The sequence below is a fragment of the Mustelus asterias genome, chromosome 10 (assembly GCF_964213995.1).
Source record: "Mustelus asterias chromosome 10, sMusAst1.hap1.1, whole genome shotgun sequence".
In the NCBI taxonomy this organism is placed as follows: domain Eukaryota; kingdom Metazoa; phylum Chordata; class Chondrichthyes; order Carcharhiniformes; family Triakidae; genus Mustelus; species Mustelus asterias.
In genome coordinates, this window is record NC_135810.1 from 17,582,935 (window position 1) to 17,599,944 (window position 17,010).

Below are 17,010 nucleotides of genomic sequence, written 5' to 3' on the forward strand. Positions count from 1 at the left end.
CAACAGGTTTATTTGGTAGCAAAAGCCACACAAGCTTTCGGAGCTCCAAGCCCCTTCTTCAGGTGAGTGGGAATTCTGTTCACAAACAGGGCATATAAAGACACAGACTCAATTTACATGAATAATGGTTGGAATAATGGTTGGCATCAAGATAGCCTGTCTTGATGCTCTCTCCACTCACGTTGTTTGTATCTTAAAGACTTGATTAGCTGTAAGTATTCGCATTCCAACCATTATTCATGTAAATTGAGTTTGTGTCTTTATATGCCCTGTTTGTGAACAGAATTCCCACTCACCTGAAGAAGGGGCTTGGGGCTCCGAAAGCTTGTGTTGGCGTTTGCTACCAAATAAACCTGTTGGACTTTAACCTGGTGTTGTTAAACGTCTTACTGTGTTTACCCCAGTCCAACGCCGGCATCTCCATTTCTTGCACATCACCATTCTTTTATTACTCTGCTATTTCAGCCTTTAGTTGAAATTTTAGCTGCCTAGCATCTACACTGGAGAATTTCCTCCCCATCTTTGCAACACCTCTATTTCTCTCTTCTTTTTAAGGCTTTTTTTTAGATATAAGGGGTTGAAACTCAATAGGGCTGGATTTTGGTGAAGTATTCGAGGTGCGTGCTTATCCCCATGCCAACCAAGGTGATGCCGGCAGCATACAAACCTTTGTGCTGATGGTTCATCACCACGCACGGCCACGAACTGTGCTGCTGACTGGCTGGACACTCAGCGGGTGGCCCAGATGTGTATCTGGTGAGCAAAATTTAGAAATAGTCACTTCTCAAAGCCAGCCTGCTTGGGGGAATAAAGAGCACCGAATGAATGGCAGCTTAGGAAAGTGCTCCCGGGTTCTCGGATGTAGCACTGGAGGCCTCAGCCCTGGAGGTGAAAAGGAGAGCCGTGAGTATTCTGCAGGGAATCGGAGTATGTTACCACGGGGGTCAATTCAAGGAGTGTGGTCCCAAGGATCCCCTGCAGCTGTGCCGCTAAAAGTTCAATGACCTTTCCCAAGTGGTCAAGGTTAGTGAACGCATCTTCAAATCTACCTCACCCCCACCTCCCCTCAACTTTTCCTCTGCTTAGCCGACATCCAGTACTGGATAAGTAGAAATTTCCTCCAAATAAATATTAGGAAGACGGAAGTCATTGTTTTCGGTCCCTGCTCCAAATTCTGTTCCCTAGCTACTGACTCCCTCCCTCTCCCTGGCAACTGTCTGTGATTAAGCCAAGCTGTCCACAACTGTATGTCACATTAAACCCAAGATAAGCTTCCAACAACATATTCATGCAATCACAAGAAGGCCTATATCCACCTCTGAAACATCACACAACTTTGCCCTTGTCATAGCTCATTTGCTATCAAAACTCTCATTGATGTCTTCATTGCCTCTAGACTTGACTATTCATGGCTGGCCTCCCACATTCTACCCCTCCGTAAACTTGAGGTCATCCAAAATTCTATGGCCCGTGTCTTAGCTTGTTCCGAGTCCTGTTCACTTACCTCCCCATGTGCTTGGTGACCTATATTAGCATCTTGTCAAGCAGAATTTCATAATTCTTGATCTTGTTTTCAGACACTTGCATGCCCTCACCCCTCCCTATCCCTGTAATCTCCTCCAATCCCACTGCCCTCTGAGGCATCAGCACTCCTCAAATTCTGGCCACTTGAGCATCTCTGATCTTAATCAGTCTCCTGCCAGTTGCCGCTCATTCTGGATGCGATCTTACCGGCCATTGATGCCACGCTCCCACCGCAGCTAGGTTGGAGAATGTGGCGACCAGCCAAATCTCCATTCACTGCGGTGGGATGGGAAAATCCTGCTTGCTTGAAAGGTGGCAAGATTCCGGCCTCAGTTTCCTTGGCCCCACCTCTGGAATACCCTCCCTACAAATCTTTACTTCTCCCTCATTCGTTTCCCTTTAAGACATTCCTTAAATCTTTTACCAAGCTTTTGGTCATCTGTCCTAATATCTCCTTACGTGACTCAGTCTCATACTTTGGTGTATAATGTTCTGGTGAAGTACCTTGACCCATTGTATTACATTAAAGGCACTATATAGATATAAGTTGTTGTAAAATTGAGGTGTTAATATTGTCATGTTTAGGTTATTTTAATGCTGATCAGTAGAGGTGATAATTAGTTCAGTTTTCTGCCTAATGTTTTCATTCTAGCAATTTTTCTTAGTTACAGTGATGGAAGCCAGGCTAATCAGGACTTATCTGTTATAATACTTGCCCGCATGCTTCTCAAGTGGCCAAACAGCCATGTAGCAAGTCAAGTAGTGGCCCAGAATGGGAACTAATTTCTGGAGAACAAGACACAGTAATATATCAGATGAAGAAGAAATGGCACAGTGGTTAGCACTACTGCCTCACAGCGCCAGGGACCCGGGTTTGATTCCTGGCTCAGGTCACGGTCTGTGTGGAGTTTGCACGTTCTCCCCGTGTCTGCGTGGGTTTCCTCCGGGTACTCCGGTTTCCTGCCATGATCCGAAAGACGTGCTGGCTAGGTGCGTTGGCCATGCTAAATTGTCCCTCAGTGTATCCGAACAGGCACTGGAGTGTGGCGACTAGGGGATTTTCACAGTAACTTCATTGCAGTGTTAATGTAAGCCTACTTGTGACACTAATAAATAAATAGACCATCCAGATTCATCAATCCCACCAATTCTGAAGGATTGGTTTATATGAATGACCGAAGAGCTAAAGTTGTTTACATGTTGATCTACCAAGAAGCTTATTTATCTTTTTGTGTCATTTGCATTGAAATCATACTGAAATTAATTTCTTAGTCAGTACTTTGGCCTCCTTTACTGATTTATTTAAAGAACTATCTAAATCTTGGAATTTTCTACAAGGGAGAATGAAACATGCAGCTAATGAATGCTTGGTAACTGTTAAACAATTTACCACTTGCCTATTTAAGTGTTCCGAAACAGCAAGATGTTCAACTGATTTAACTACAAGTGAGCATACTGCAACAAACCATCGAAAATCCCAATGTCAACCACAATTCCATGACCTTCCACTTGATGAAGAAGTGGAATCAGGAATGCCTATGCATCTGGTCTTTCCCCAGAAGCTGAGTGATCTGCTCTTTCAAACATTCTCTGCTTTAGTTTCAAGGATTCTGGCATCTGCGTTAAAGTAGGTACTGGCGCATTCAGGAAATTTGTGGCCTCCTTGTTTCCGAAGGTCCCTGCTGTGCCAATGCCAGTATGGTGGAGTAAAACCCCTGAAGCACCAGATATGGGAAGCAGATTATTTCCATATCTGGAAAGGGCAAACTACATCTGTGTGGATGTATCAACGGAGCCTACTCTGATGTACCAGTTGAATCTAGTGTGGTAGCCAACTGCTCACAGAGACACATCCCTGAAATCATAGTGTACAAAGAGGCCATTTGGCCCATCCAGTCTGCACCATCCACAATCCCACCTGAGCCCCATAACCCCACGCATTTACCCTAGCTAGCCCCCCTGACACAAAGGGGCAATTTAGCATGGCCAAACCACCTAACCTGCACATCTAAGAAGAAAATTGTCTTCTGCTCCTAATGAAACAAAACATCATCTTTACAAAGATAATTAGCCCTCTCTGGGATTTATTGGGTGGTCTTGGTACCTTCTTAAAGCTGAATGCCTAACCTACCTCAGTCTGTGCTGGATTCAACAGTGACATACTCTTTAGAGTTCCCGGGTGAACTATAGAACTTAACATATTACCCCTAAAGTTTCCAGGAGACTAATGGGGTGCGATCTTAATGGCCGCTCACACCACACTCCCACTGCAGCGAGGTTGGAGAATTTGGCGCTCAGTCGAGTCTTCACTGCAGCGGGATGGAAAAATCTCGCCGGTGTGAACTGCCGTAAGATTCCGGCCATAGTCTGGGAGAGGTATATCTGTTCCCAGACTGGAATTTGAGCTGCGAGATAGTCGCTCAAGCCAAAACCCTCAGCAGATCCAGGTTCCTCTCTGAATTTCACCTTCCTGCTTCACACAGATCCCCCACTGCTGACCCCTGAACTCCCAGCTCACCGGAATCTCATACTCCATTACTGTCGGGGATTCCATTGTCCCACTTTGTTTATCAAGAGTAGCTCTTGCAGAGCACCACCACAGGGACGATGGACTAAAATTACCTCATACTGTGCTGTAACTACTCTACGCTTCTCCCCCATGAGCTCGGGTGCACACCTGCGTACTGCCTTTCCCAGCTTGGACCACAGAAAGTGTCAAAATATTTTGTTTAACAAAATTCCTGAGAAATATCTCACCGGTGAATTTATTCTTTCAGGAGGACAAACGAGTGAGTTGGTACGATTGCATTTCATTTTGTGAAGTGAGCATATTTGGAGAGCATCCCACAAACTCTCTTCATTGGGCATGGCCAGTTTATCTAATGAGTAGGTGAACCATATAGATCAAGAAGGTGCCAGGTTTGAGAACTGTTCTTTTAAAAGTAAAGTTAAAGTTTATTTATTAGTCACAAGTACATTAACACTGCAATGAAGTTATTGTGCAATTCCCCTAGTCGCCACACTCTGGTGCATTTTGGGGTCAATGCACCTAACCAGCACGTCTTTCAGATTGTTGGAGGAAACCGGAGCACCTGGAGGAAACCCACGCAGACACGGGGAGGACGTGCAAACTCCACACAGAAAGTGACCCAAGCTGGGAATCGAACCCGTGTCCCTGGCGCTGTGAGGCAGCAGTGTTAACCACCGTGCCGCCGTTCAGTGTTACGTTAGCAAATCTCAATTGGAAATTAAGAGCACAACGATTGATATCTGGATTGATGGGTTCGGCAAGAGAAAACTATTCAGGAAAACTATCCCTGCTCCTGGAACCCATCCAGCAACCCTTGGTATGTGTTAGTGATTGAATTTGACAATGCAGCTCCAGATGTTGAATAGCCTGCCAATTTTCAACATTCAGTCTTGTGCATGATTAAGGAGGTAGCAAAGCGTGATTCGTATCTGTCGAGTTGTAGCCTAGCAAGGGGTCACCCCCTTGGTGAGAGGAATACATTGCTATAGTGTTCGTTGCTTGTAGAGAATAGTGCGCTGTCGAAAATTGTCGACTTTAAATCCCAGAAACTAAAGTTATAGGCAGGCGCTGTTATGTAATCTGGCAAACTGACATCAGAAATGACTGCAGGAACTTTTTGTTCTTAGAATTATTGGAATAATGCACAGGCTATTTGTTTAACTTTAATAAGCCTGTGAGGACACAAGTTGGTGCATTTCATCATAATACGGTGACCTGTGTAAATTCCAATGTTAACAAGTACTCGTAATTTTAAAAAAATTAAATGTCTTTATTTTTATGTGGAGGCATTATTTCAGATATTTTTAAATGTTATTTAAGTTATGTAAGGGTTTTTTAGAAAGCTCAAGCATTCTTACATTTTATGCATCATTTGTATATATAGTACTTCTCCTCTGTGCATGTAATAAATATTAAGGAAAAATAATATTATTAAACAAGAGCTTGATTTATAAATACTGCCAAATTGTGACTTCCAGATTTACTCCAAAGTAAAACAGAGTGCAGCTGGAGGAAGTGCTATTCTGCAAAGAATTTGCACTCAGCACTATTTAAGTGCAACTCTAGAATGGCTCAGCTGGTTTTTGAAGTCCCTTGTAGAGTTCTCACTTTTAATTCTGTCTACCCAGACTTCACACAAGTTCCAAACATGTTCTGCGGTCTTGCTACGATGAGGTTATCACCCAAGAAAATGAATGGAAATCAACCCATCCCTTTGTTTAAAATGACGGCTTGGTAAAAATGGCTGCTTGCGAGCTGTGAAGCCGATGAGAGTGATGTTCTTTCACTTGTGTTTCTCAGTAAGTCAGAGAAGCGAAAAGTTAGGTGGTGAAGCAAATTAGGAAGCCCTTGCGCTCAGGAGTAGATGTGGTCCTCTTCATAGAATCAATCATAGAATCCCTACAGTGCAGAAGTAGGCCATTCGGCCCATCGAGTCTGCACCGACAACAATCCCACCCCAGGCCCTATCCCCACAGCCCCACACATTTATCCTGCTAATCCCTCTAACCTACACATTCCCTGACGCTAAGGGGCAATTCAGCATGGCCAATCAACCTAACCTGCACATCTTTGGACTGTGGGAGGAAACCGGCGCACCCGGAGGAAACCCACGCAGACATGGGGAGAATGTGCAAACTCCACACAGACAGTGACCCAAGACTGGGAATTGAACCCCAGGTCCCTGACGCTGTGAGGCAGCAGTGCTAACCACTGTGCCACCGTGCCGCCAGTTATAAATGAAATCAAATTATGGAGGCTAGTTCTAGATTCCACATTTATTAATTGAATGCTAGCCAACAACGTCCATGAATCAATTTGAACAAATTGAGTTCCACTAGCCGCCGTGATGGGATTTGAACTCATGTCCCCAGAGAATTAGCCTGGGCCTCTGGGTTATTAGTCCAGTGATGTAACCACTACGCCACTGTGGCAGCAAGGACTCTCTTCTGAGATTGGAGATAATTAAGCATATTCAGAAGAATTCTTCAAACCTACTTTCTTCCTATTTGGAATTGGGAAATATACACACTATAGAAGCAAGGCAGTAGGAATTTTACTTGAATAATGATTGTATTGATTCTTTGAGGTAATTTCTCGAAGGCTTTGATACTTCTGCTGCTAAACGTCATGCGACTACATTTTCAGACATTCCGGCTTGGAGCTGGAGCAACTTCAAATCGCAGCCTGACATGGTTTTCCAGGATAACCTCACCATGTGAAGTCATTGGGTATGGAAGGTGCTGCTTAAGAAACCTTGGTGAATTCCTGCAGTGCATCTTGTGGATGGTACACACTGCTGCCACTGTTCGTTGGTGGTGGAAGGAGTGAATATTTGTGGATGGGGTGCCAATCAAGCAGGCTGTTTTGTCCTGGATGGTGCCAAACTTCTTGAGTGTTGTTGGAGCTGCACTCATCCAGGCAAATGGAGAGTATTCCATTACACTCCTGACTTGTGCCTTGTAGATGGCGGACAGGCTTTGGGGGTGAGGGTGGGGGGGGGGGGGGGTTCAGAAGGTGAGTAACTCACTGCAGGATTCCTAGCCTCTGATAACCACAGTGTTTGTATGGCTGGTGCATTTCAGTCAATGGTAACCCCCAGGATGTTGACAGTGGGGGATTCAGCGATGGTAATGCCATTGAATTTAAATCCATACTTTATATTATTTCCTGCTGTCCTTTGGTTGGGAATTGTAAAAAGGACATCAGCCTAATCAATTCCTCAGCAGTCTATCTTTCTGCCATTGCCTAAGCTGTTAGCAGCCCATTGCCCTGGGATCTGAATATACCAAGACCAATTCTTGGCTGCCACTAGAGCTTGTTATCAAAATCTTCTCAGTGTAATATCTTGCCTCTGAATACCAAGAGCAAGAGGCTTCTCTAAATTTGTGCCCAAGGTCTCCTTTGCAGCAGACTAATGGTGTTGGTTGGCAAAGCCTGCATTTTCTATCCTTGGCCATTCCTCCACAAGTCACATCAGGTGAGTGGGAGTTCTGTTCACAAACAGGGCACATACAGATACAAACTCAATTTACAAGATAATGGTTGGAATGAGAGTCTTTATAGGTAATCAGATCTTAAAGGTACAGACAATGTGAGTGCAGAGAGGGTTAAGCACAGGTTAAAGAGATGTGTATTGTCTCCAGCCAGGACTCACCTGATGAAGGGGCAGTGCTCCGGTGGGCTGAATGGCCTCCTTCTGCACTGTATGATTCTATGATTCGAAGATGGATGTTCATTGGATGAGGATGCTTTCCACTCCTCAACTAGTGGTACCAAAGGATACATTTGTACAAGATAAAAGGTGTATTTGTTTATGTTATGTAGCCAATGGATAGACCCATTGCAAATAGCAAGGGAAATTTGTACCTGACAGAACAGGGGCAAAATATGTCTCCCAATAATCTTCATTTGAGTTTTAAAAGCACTTCCAAGTCTGACAAGAAATCATCAAACACTCTCTTGTTTACTCCATCACTTGCCACCACCCCAATAATATCTGAGGGACAGCTCAACATATTTGGGATCTTCCTCTCAGTCAGGCCTTTGGGATTGAGAGTGACTTGCTTCCATGCCAGTTCAATAGTTTCTGAGATGGTTGATGAGCTCACTGCAAGTTCTGCAGATTCTGCTATATGTGGTGCTTGAAGGATTGTGCAGATGAGCTGATTGGGGGCCAGCGTGCACTCTGTGATGCCACAACTTTGCCTCAGCATCCTTCTGATGCCCGAATAAATCTTCTCCATTTTGGTCAGTCAGGCACAATGAGGCTACATAGGGCTATAGTCTTCTAAGACTTGACTACTGGTGCAGTGGTCCTGTTGCATTTAGCAGTAAGATCTTGAAAACGTATCTGAGCTCTGTTTTCCAGCCAACTGCCCAGCCAAGCTAACTAGACTGGAAAGAAAAGCCAATGGCAGAAGGCCACAATTGGGGACTCTTGGGAAGAGTGCCCAGAAACCGGGAGGTCAGTGAGAGTGGAATTGGGAGGGTTGAGGGGGAGGTTTCTCTTTATGGCCAGGAGTGCCGTAAAAGACACTTCCTTTGCGAAACCTGAGGTAGTTTCCAACTCCTTTTCACTGCCGCTTTTCCCACCTCCTGGGTAACCTGTGCAACAGCAGTCAATTTGATGTTAGGTTCCCAATTGCACAATGGAGCCTGATTTAAATATATTAAGTGCCCCACTGCACCAAAAAGGGATGCCCAGAGGCCCTGGCATTTACCACTGTACCAATAATAGTGTGCATGCATGCATGGCAGGATTGTGTCACGTTCCTATATTTAACATTTATCTGACGAAGGGTCATCCAGACTCGAAATGTTGGCTCTATTCTCTCTTCACAGATGCTGTCAGACCTGCTGAGATTTTCCAGCACTTTCTGTTTTTGCTTCAGATTCCAGCATCCGCAATATTTTGCCTTTATTGAACATTTTAACCACTTTCCCAGATCATTTCATACCAGATTGATTCCGGGGATGAATGGGTTGACATATGAGGAGAGATTAAACAGTTTGGGCTTATACTCGCTGGCGTTTAGAAAGGTGAGAGGGGCGAGGTATATAAAATTTTAAAAGGGATTGATAAAGTAAATGTAGACCAAATGCTTCCTCTTATGGGGCAATCTAGAACAAGAGGTCACTGGGTATAGGTTGAGAGGCGGTAGATTTAAAACTGAGATGAGGAGGAATTACTTCTCGCAGAAGGTGGTGTATTTGTGGAACTCGCTGCCCCATAGCGCGGTGGAGACTGAATCATTAAATGGTTTCAAGAGGGAGATAGCTATATTTATAATAAAAAAGGGATAAGGGGAACAGGTGGGGAAGTGGATTTGAGACCAGGGAGAGATCAGCCATGATCTGATTGAATGGCGGAGCAGGCTCGGAAGGCTGAATTTGCCGACTTCTGCTCCTAATCCCTATGTTCCTATTGTTGGGGGTGGCGGGTTGGGACAGAAAGGGGGAAGAGCTTTAACACTGAGGCCCAGCAGTTTCCTTCCAGAAACGCTTTGGGAGTTAAATCCCCACTTTCCCATTTTTAAATCTGCTCCTGACCGTGCGGACATCCATTGGGCCCATTCAAGTGAGTTGACTTCCCTCTGACCCTGCAAAAACACTGGCGGCGTAGCACTGGAATTCACCCGTAGCCACGATCCTGACTTAATTGACGAGATTACTGAACCGTACATTTTCTGGACGTCAATTCTACTGTTATTAAACATGTCTAAGAAAAGGTTGGATTTGCTCTGTTCATTCTTGGAACAAATGTGGCATATGTTTGCCATGCACTTCCTGGAACCGCTTTGATGGGGATTCATTAAAGCAATTAAAAAGCAACCAGCAACAGATTTAACTTCTAAATATATGACTGCGAGTCCAAACTTAAACATGTATAAATTATTAGTTATGTGCGCAGTTTTATCACTGTGATCTTTAAAACCACAATAGTAGTATAGTGGCAGAAGATGCTTCCTCCAATTCCTTTGATGAAAGGCTGTCTTTTAATTAACTTAAGCACTGTAAACACATTTTAAAGGGATAACTTTAAAACATCGCACGAGTTTATCAGAAATAAATGAATAAAGACAAAATATAAAAGGAAGGAACCACTTATTAAATATATGCTTTAGTCACCAAAGCCACTTCAGCAGCTTTGAAACTTGATGCGGTGATTCACCGATTCAAATATGACTGTCCCATAAAGTTATTAAACTTTTTCACTCGCAGGACCATGTGATGTGGTGCTGGGAATTAATTTAGTTGAATTAACATAGCAGTGGGTAATGAACATCACTACTAGGGGCCTGTGGTGCAGTGCCAAGGCAACAGGGCATGGCCACTGTGCATTGGGCATTGTGTGCGTGTTAGGAGCCAGTGGCCTATCTTGCATCATAACATGAGGTCAGCTATGCTTTTAGGGTTGTGGAACTTCCAGTGCTGAACACTTGACATCCCAAGAGCCCTTAGATGTAGGCATTTCAAGAACGAGCAACTCCTAAAGCTATGCTTCTGACCAAAACGGGGAATGGTTGGAGGGGGACAGGGTGGTAGCATGTCTCCATTAAGAGCTCAGGCATCCCACCCCTCATGCTCAGGTGATCCCACTGCAGGTGGTACTGTACACTGCCCCGCTTGGAACAGACACTGTCTCTGCAATGAAATTGCAGATAGCTCAAAGGGGAAGAGTTCGAGGTAGAGATGGGAATGATCTGAAGAAGAGGAGATAGTGGGAAGGTGAATGGTTATGGGAAGATTTGAAGGAATTGCTGGGGGTTGTGCAGGAGCCGGGGCTGAGGGTGGAAAATGTAAGTAAGGGATCAGATAGCCATATTTCCACTGTAATCCCCATCCCAAATACAATGTTCAATGTTGTGACACCATTCCCCACCTCAACATGCTGTGTCACCCAACAGAACACAAATTCCATCTGGAGATCACAGCCGATTAGCGAAAGGCCAAAACCCTCAGCAAAGCCACATTTGCAGGACTGACTTCTCAAATTGAAAAAATGAGCTCATTTAGGATCGCTCTGTAAAAACGTCTGAGAGTCTGAACAGAAAAAGAATCAAGGCATTTTCTAAATTTTTTCCAAGGGGGAACTTTGCTCTGATGTTTGTCATGAGCATAAATGGTGATGCGGGGGCAAATCCTGCGACAGCTGGGAAACAAGAATCTTGCCAGCAAGATCTCATTTTCTGATATCCCCCCGTCGTCCAGTGACGCAATGAGGTTCCCACACAGGAAGGTCAGGTGCCTCATTTCAATGCATTAACATCCAGACTTCCCCAACATATTGTCCCCCCACATTAGGGCGAGATTTAGAACTTTTTTTAAACTGGGAAACAGGCAAAGGGAATCCGCTGGAGGTGCACAGGTAAGGATAGCCCCTGGGAGGGGGGTTGGAGGGGGTGGGGGGGGGGGGGGGAACATGCCTTCGCAGTGCCTTGGCATTGTTCTCTGGCACTACCCCCTGGCACCCTGGCAGTGTGGGCCAGGGTGCCAGGGGGTAGTGCCAGAGGACAATACCAAGACAGTGGGCAGTGTTTGGTTGGACCAGTCGCACCCGCCTCTGGGGAGCTCCATTGAGAGGGTTCCCATGTCCGTTGGAGGCGGGGGGGGGGGGGGGGGGGTGGGATTCTCTGTGTGTCAGAGATCGAGAAGGATGCTGCAGTCTCAGGATTCCTGACGCAGCCGGCTGTTTCTGGCCCTGCCCCATCCTGCCAGGATGACGGTGTGGGCCACGCTTCCATTTCTTTTACACCAAGTATGGGAGTATTGGGCGAGGAATGTCGGCTGTGGAGCTGGCGAGCTGTACGCTGTTTTCTCGCCTGAGCCAGCACTCGATGAAAAAAAAAGATTAAATTCCGCTCATGGTAAACCTCAAACATGAAAACAATTGGCTTCTCCCCTCCATTTGATGTCTTTAGATGTGTATTTCTTTATGTTCTTATAGCTGAAAAATGCATTAACTACCATGCTGTGCTTTGCAAATGTGGTGAGGCAACACAAAGTCATTGTCACAGTCTTCTTAAGTGGAACAGCAAACCAACCCCGGAATGTATTTCATTCCATGCCAAGTTCAATCAAATGGAAAAATAAGTGTTCTGTGGAAATCAAAGTTTTATTACTGTTTCTGAAGAAAATATAAGCTTCAATGTTCAGCACTATTAGTGACTCTTAAATACTGAAACAGTCCATATCTACTTGCAGCAAGACTTAGACAATATTCAGGCTTGGGCTGACATCTGGTAAGTAACATTCATATTATGAATGTTACTTACCAGATGTCCACATCAAGTAACATTCATGCCACGCAAGTGCCAGGCAATGACCATCTCCAACAGGAGAGATTCTAACCATTTCCCTTTTACGTTCAATGGCATTGCCATTGCTGAATTCCTCACGATCAACATCCTGGGGTTACCATTGACCCGAAACTGAGTTGGACCCAGCTATATAAATACTATACTACAAGAGCAGGCCAGAGGCTAGGAATCCTGCAGAGAGTAACTCACCTCCTGACACCCAACTACAAGGCATAAGTCAGGACTGTGATCTCTACTTGCCTGGATGAATGGAAATCCAACAACATTAAGAAGTTTGACATCATCCAGGGCAAAACAACAACCCATCCACCATCTTCAACATTCACTCCCTCTGACACACAGAACAATGCTAACAGGTGGAACACCCCAACCCTAACCCCAACAGTAACAAGTGTAACATATGAACAAGTACCCATCGTGATAACCATCTATGGTTCAGTACCCATAGTGGTAACCATCTGTGTACCATCTCTAAGATGCACTGCAGCAACTCCCCAGCACCTTCGAACCCAGAACCTCTACCACCTAGAAGGACAAGGGCAGCAGATGCACGGGAACACCATCATCTACAAGTTCCTCCCCTTAAGCCACACATCATCCTGACATGGAACTATGTTACTGATCCTTCACAGTCACTGGGTCAAAATCCAGGGACCCCCATCCTAACAGCACTGCGTATTTTCCTACAAGTTCAAGAAGTAGCTCACCACCACCTTCTCAAATTAGAGATGGGCAATAAATGCTGGCCTAGTCAGTGAAGCCCACATCCCATGAACAAATAAATGAAAAAGATTTCAGCTACATTGGATTCAGCTACGTGGATTGGGGGTTGGCTACCCGACAGGAAGCAGAGAGTCGGAATAAATGGGTGCTTTTCTGGTTGGCAGATGGTAACTAGTGGCATGCTACAGGGATCGGTACTGGGGCCTCAACTATTTACCATTTATATAGACGATCTGGAGGAGGGGACTGAGTGTAGGGTAACAAAGTTTGCAGACGACACAAAGATAAGTGGAAAAGTGAATCGTGTGGAGGGCGTAGAAGGTCTGCAGAGAGATTTGGACAGGCTGAGTGAGTGAGCGTGGATCTGGCAGATGGAGTATAACGTTGACAAATGCGAGGTTATTCACTTTGGAGGAAATAATAGCAAATTGGATTATTATCTAAATGGAAAAAAATTACAACATGCTACTGTGCAAAGGGACCTGGGGGTCCTTGTGCATGTGACACAAAAACCCAGTCTGCAGGTGCAACAGGTGATCAAGAAGGCAAATGGGATTTGGCCTATATCGCAAGGGGGATAGAATGTAAAAGCAGAGATGTCTTGCTGCATCTGTACAGGGCATTGGTGAGGCCGCAGCTGGAATACTGTGTGCAGTATTGGCGGAAGGATATATTGGCTTTGGAGGGAGTACAGAGAAGGTTCACCAGGTTGATACCAGAGATGAGGGGTGTTGATTATGAGGAGAGACTGAGCAGATTGGGTTTGTACTCGTTGGAATTTAGAAGGCTGAGGAGTGATCTTATAGAGATCTATAAGATAATGAAGGGGCTGGATAGGGTAGAGGTGGAGAGATTCTTTCCACTTAGAAAGGAAGCTAGAACTAGAGGGCACAGCCTCAAAATAAAGGGGGGGTCAGTTTAGGACAGAGTTGAGGAGGAACTTCTTCTCTCAGAAGGTGGTGAATCTCTGGAATTCTCTGCCCACTGAAGTGGTGGAGGCTACCTCGTTGAATATGTTTAAATCACGGATAGATGGATTCCTGATCGGTAAGGGAATTAGGGGTTATGGGGATCAGGCGGGTAAGTGGAACTGATCCACTTCAGATCAGCCATGATTTTATTGAATGGCGGGGCAGGCTCGAGGGGCTAGATGGCCTACTCCTGCTCCTATTTCTTATGTTCTGATGTACATTGGCACTGAATGCCAAAATAATCCCAAAAAAGAAAACTGGTAACTGCTAAAGTGCCCTTGTCATGATAAAAATGTCAGGAGGATGTAATATTCTGGTCTCTTTCTCTGTATACATGTACAGCAAATGCTGTAGCCCACAATATACAGCAAAGCTTAACATACAGACAAAACAGAAACAGCCTTGAGTTCTCCGGCATGAAGGCAGTATCCATAATTCATGTGGTAGAAGAAGCAATAAAAAGTCGGAAGGAAATAGTCCTGAATCAAAACAAACCAGAATTAAAAGTACAATGAAAATCACAAGACCCAAGTGTACTGCCTTCAATTTATTTAGCCTTGACCTCGACTGTTTTTAATCAATAAATGGGTCGGTGATAAATACCACAGAAAAATAAAAATATTTTCAAGCGGATGACAAGAAAAAGGTCAAAACGATAACTGACATGTTTAATGAAATGAACTGGATTAAACTTGGACCCGATTTTATATCTGTGTAAGTGAATTGACTTTGAAGGAGTTAAAATTGGACCGGTTGAAATGTTGTTTATTTTAAGAAGTACTTACGTTGAATTGATGGGGCCTGTGTCAAAAACCATATTTCCAAGCACAGTTTGGACAATTGTCTCGCCCCCGTCTCCCCCCTCCCCCCAACGTAACTCAGGAAAGCGAATCTCACTGTGAATCATATACCCCATTTGAACCATAATGAATCAAGCATTTGGCACAAGATTAGAAGATAGCTTGACTGGCTGTCTCCATTCAAATAGTGCACAGCAATCTTTTTAAATATTTCTTCCAGGAACCTACGGAAGAGTCGTGTGTTACTCTTACTGCACGTAGAGCCAAACTAAGGCACAACGATATAATTTGCATCATGTATTCAAATACAACTGAAAGATGTTTTGTTGCATATCTGTGCATGAAGATGGTACTCTATCACAATGTCACAATGTTTGCATATAGAGGATTATAGCAAAATAGTGAGTCATAATTTCCTGTCAAAATAAAGGCAGGATGAATAATGGTTCACTGTAATTTATGCAAAAATGGTACAACAACTTTGCAGCCTCTAACATTCGGAGGCTAACGGCTGCGTTCTGCTATTCCATTGTTAGTTTTATGCAAATTGCATCTTATTGTTTGCCTCAACAGTCAAATGCACTGAATGGTCCAAATTTGCTGTATTTGTGCAGTAGATACAAACCAAACACACCACAGGAAGTTCAATCTCGCCCATTTTATTCTAAATACTCTTTCGGTGACATGATAAGCATTAATTACTCCCAGTACACTTCTCTGGCAATGAAAATTAACTATTGCAAGTGTGGAGTCACATTCCTTCAGGTTTTAATTGCCAATTTATCATTTTTAATTTTAGCATTTTTCTGTCCTTTTTCGCTTTCTCAATCCAATCTTTCCTTTCCATTTTTGTACCCATTTACAATATTTATGGAGTGCAGGAAAAAGATAGACAAACTGGTGAACTGGTGCGACGGCAAAAATCTATCCCTGAATGTCAGTAAAATGAAGGAGAAAGTCATCAATCTCAGGAAGTGTAATAGAGGACATACCCCTGTCTAAATCAACAGTGATGAAGTGGAAATAGTCGAGAGCTTTATGTTTCTAGATGTCCGGATCACCAACAACCTGTCCTGGTCCAGCGACGCTGACACTATAGTTAAGAAAGCCCACCAATGCCTCTACTTTCTCCGGAGGCTAAGGAAATTTGGCATGTCCAGTACAGCTCTCACCAACTTTTACAGATGCACCATAGGATGCATCCTTTCTGGTTGTATCACAGCTTGGTATGGCTCGTGCTCTGTCCAAGACCACAAGAAACTATAAAGGGTTGTGAACGAAGCCCAGTCCATCACGCAAACCAGCCTCCCATCCACTGACTCTGTCTACACTTCGCGTCGCCTCGGAAAACAGCCAGTATAATCAAGGACACCTCACACCCTGGACATACTCTCTTCCACCTTCTTCTGTTGAAAAAAGATACAAAAGTTTGAGGTCCCATACTAACTGACTCAAGAACAGCTTCTTCCCTGCTGCCGTCAGACTTTGAATGTACCTACCATATATTAAGTTGATCTTTCTCTACAACCTAGCTATGACTGTAACAGTACATTCTGCATTCTCTCATTTCCTTCTCCATGAACGGTATGCTTTGTCTGTATAGCTCGCAAGAAACAATACTTTTCACTGTATACCAATACATGTGACAATAATAAATCAAATCAAATATCAGGAAAAGAATGATGTTCATAAATCGTATGGCAAAAAAAATCTTTTTCAATGTCCTGATGAGTTTTCTCCAGGATTGCAGTGTCCAAGGGGATTGATTTTCACTTCCTGGAGACTCCTGGCCAAGCTTAGAGGGTTGGCAACCTCAGAAAAGTAGATAGTAAACATTCACAATGAACAGTCATTGCATCTCAAAATAGACAAAGAGCTTAAAGGAGATCGAAATTCACAAAATCTACCTGACATCTTCATAAATTTGCAACAGTTTGGGGACATCCCTGAGGATTGGAAAGTGGGTAAGATAATTTTGACATAAAAAGAAAATAAGGGTGATTCCTTGAAACGCTCCAGGCCGCGAGGCTATTTTCTTCAGGGATTCTTACATTTGTCTTCCATGACTTTGACAGACGAATCATGGAAGTTCTGGAAAAATGGCAATAAATAAAGTTCACGTCTCTTCCACTAAACTTACA

General features: G+C 44.1%; 1 long non-coding RNA gene across 1 annotated transcript in view; it reads left to right on the forward strand.

Moving 5' to 3' along the window:
- LOC144499544 (uncharacterized) overlaps positions 1-16,292 on the forward strand; it is a 32,073-nt gene extending 15,781 nt beyond the window's left edge. Inside the window, exons 2-3 of the long non-coding RNA XR_013498860.1 lie at positions 7,699-7,856; positions 15,751-16,292. This is a non-coding gene — a long non-coding RNA (uncharacterized LOC144499544). The remainder of the gene's footprint in view (positions 1-7,698; positions 7,857-15,750) is intronic.
- The last annotated feature ends 718 nt before the right edge of the window (positions 16,293-17,010 follow it).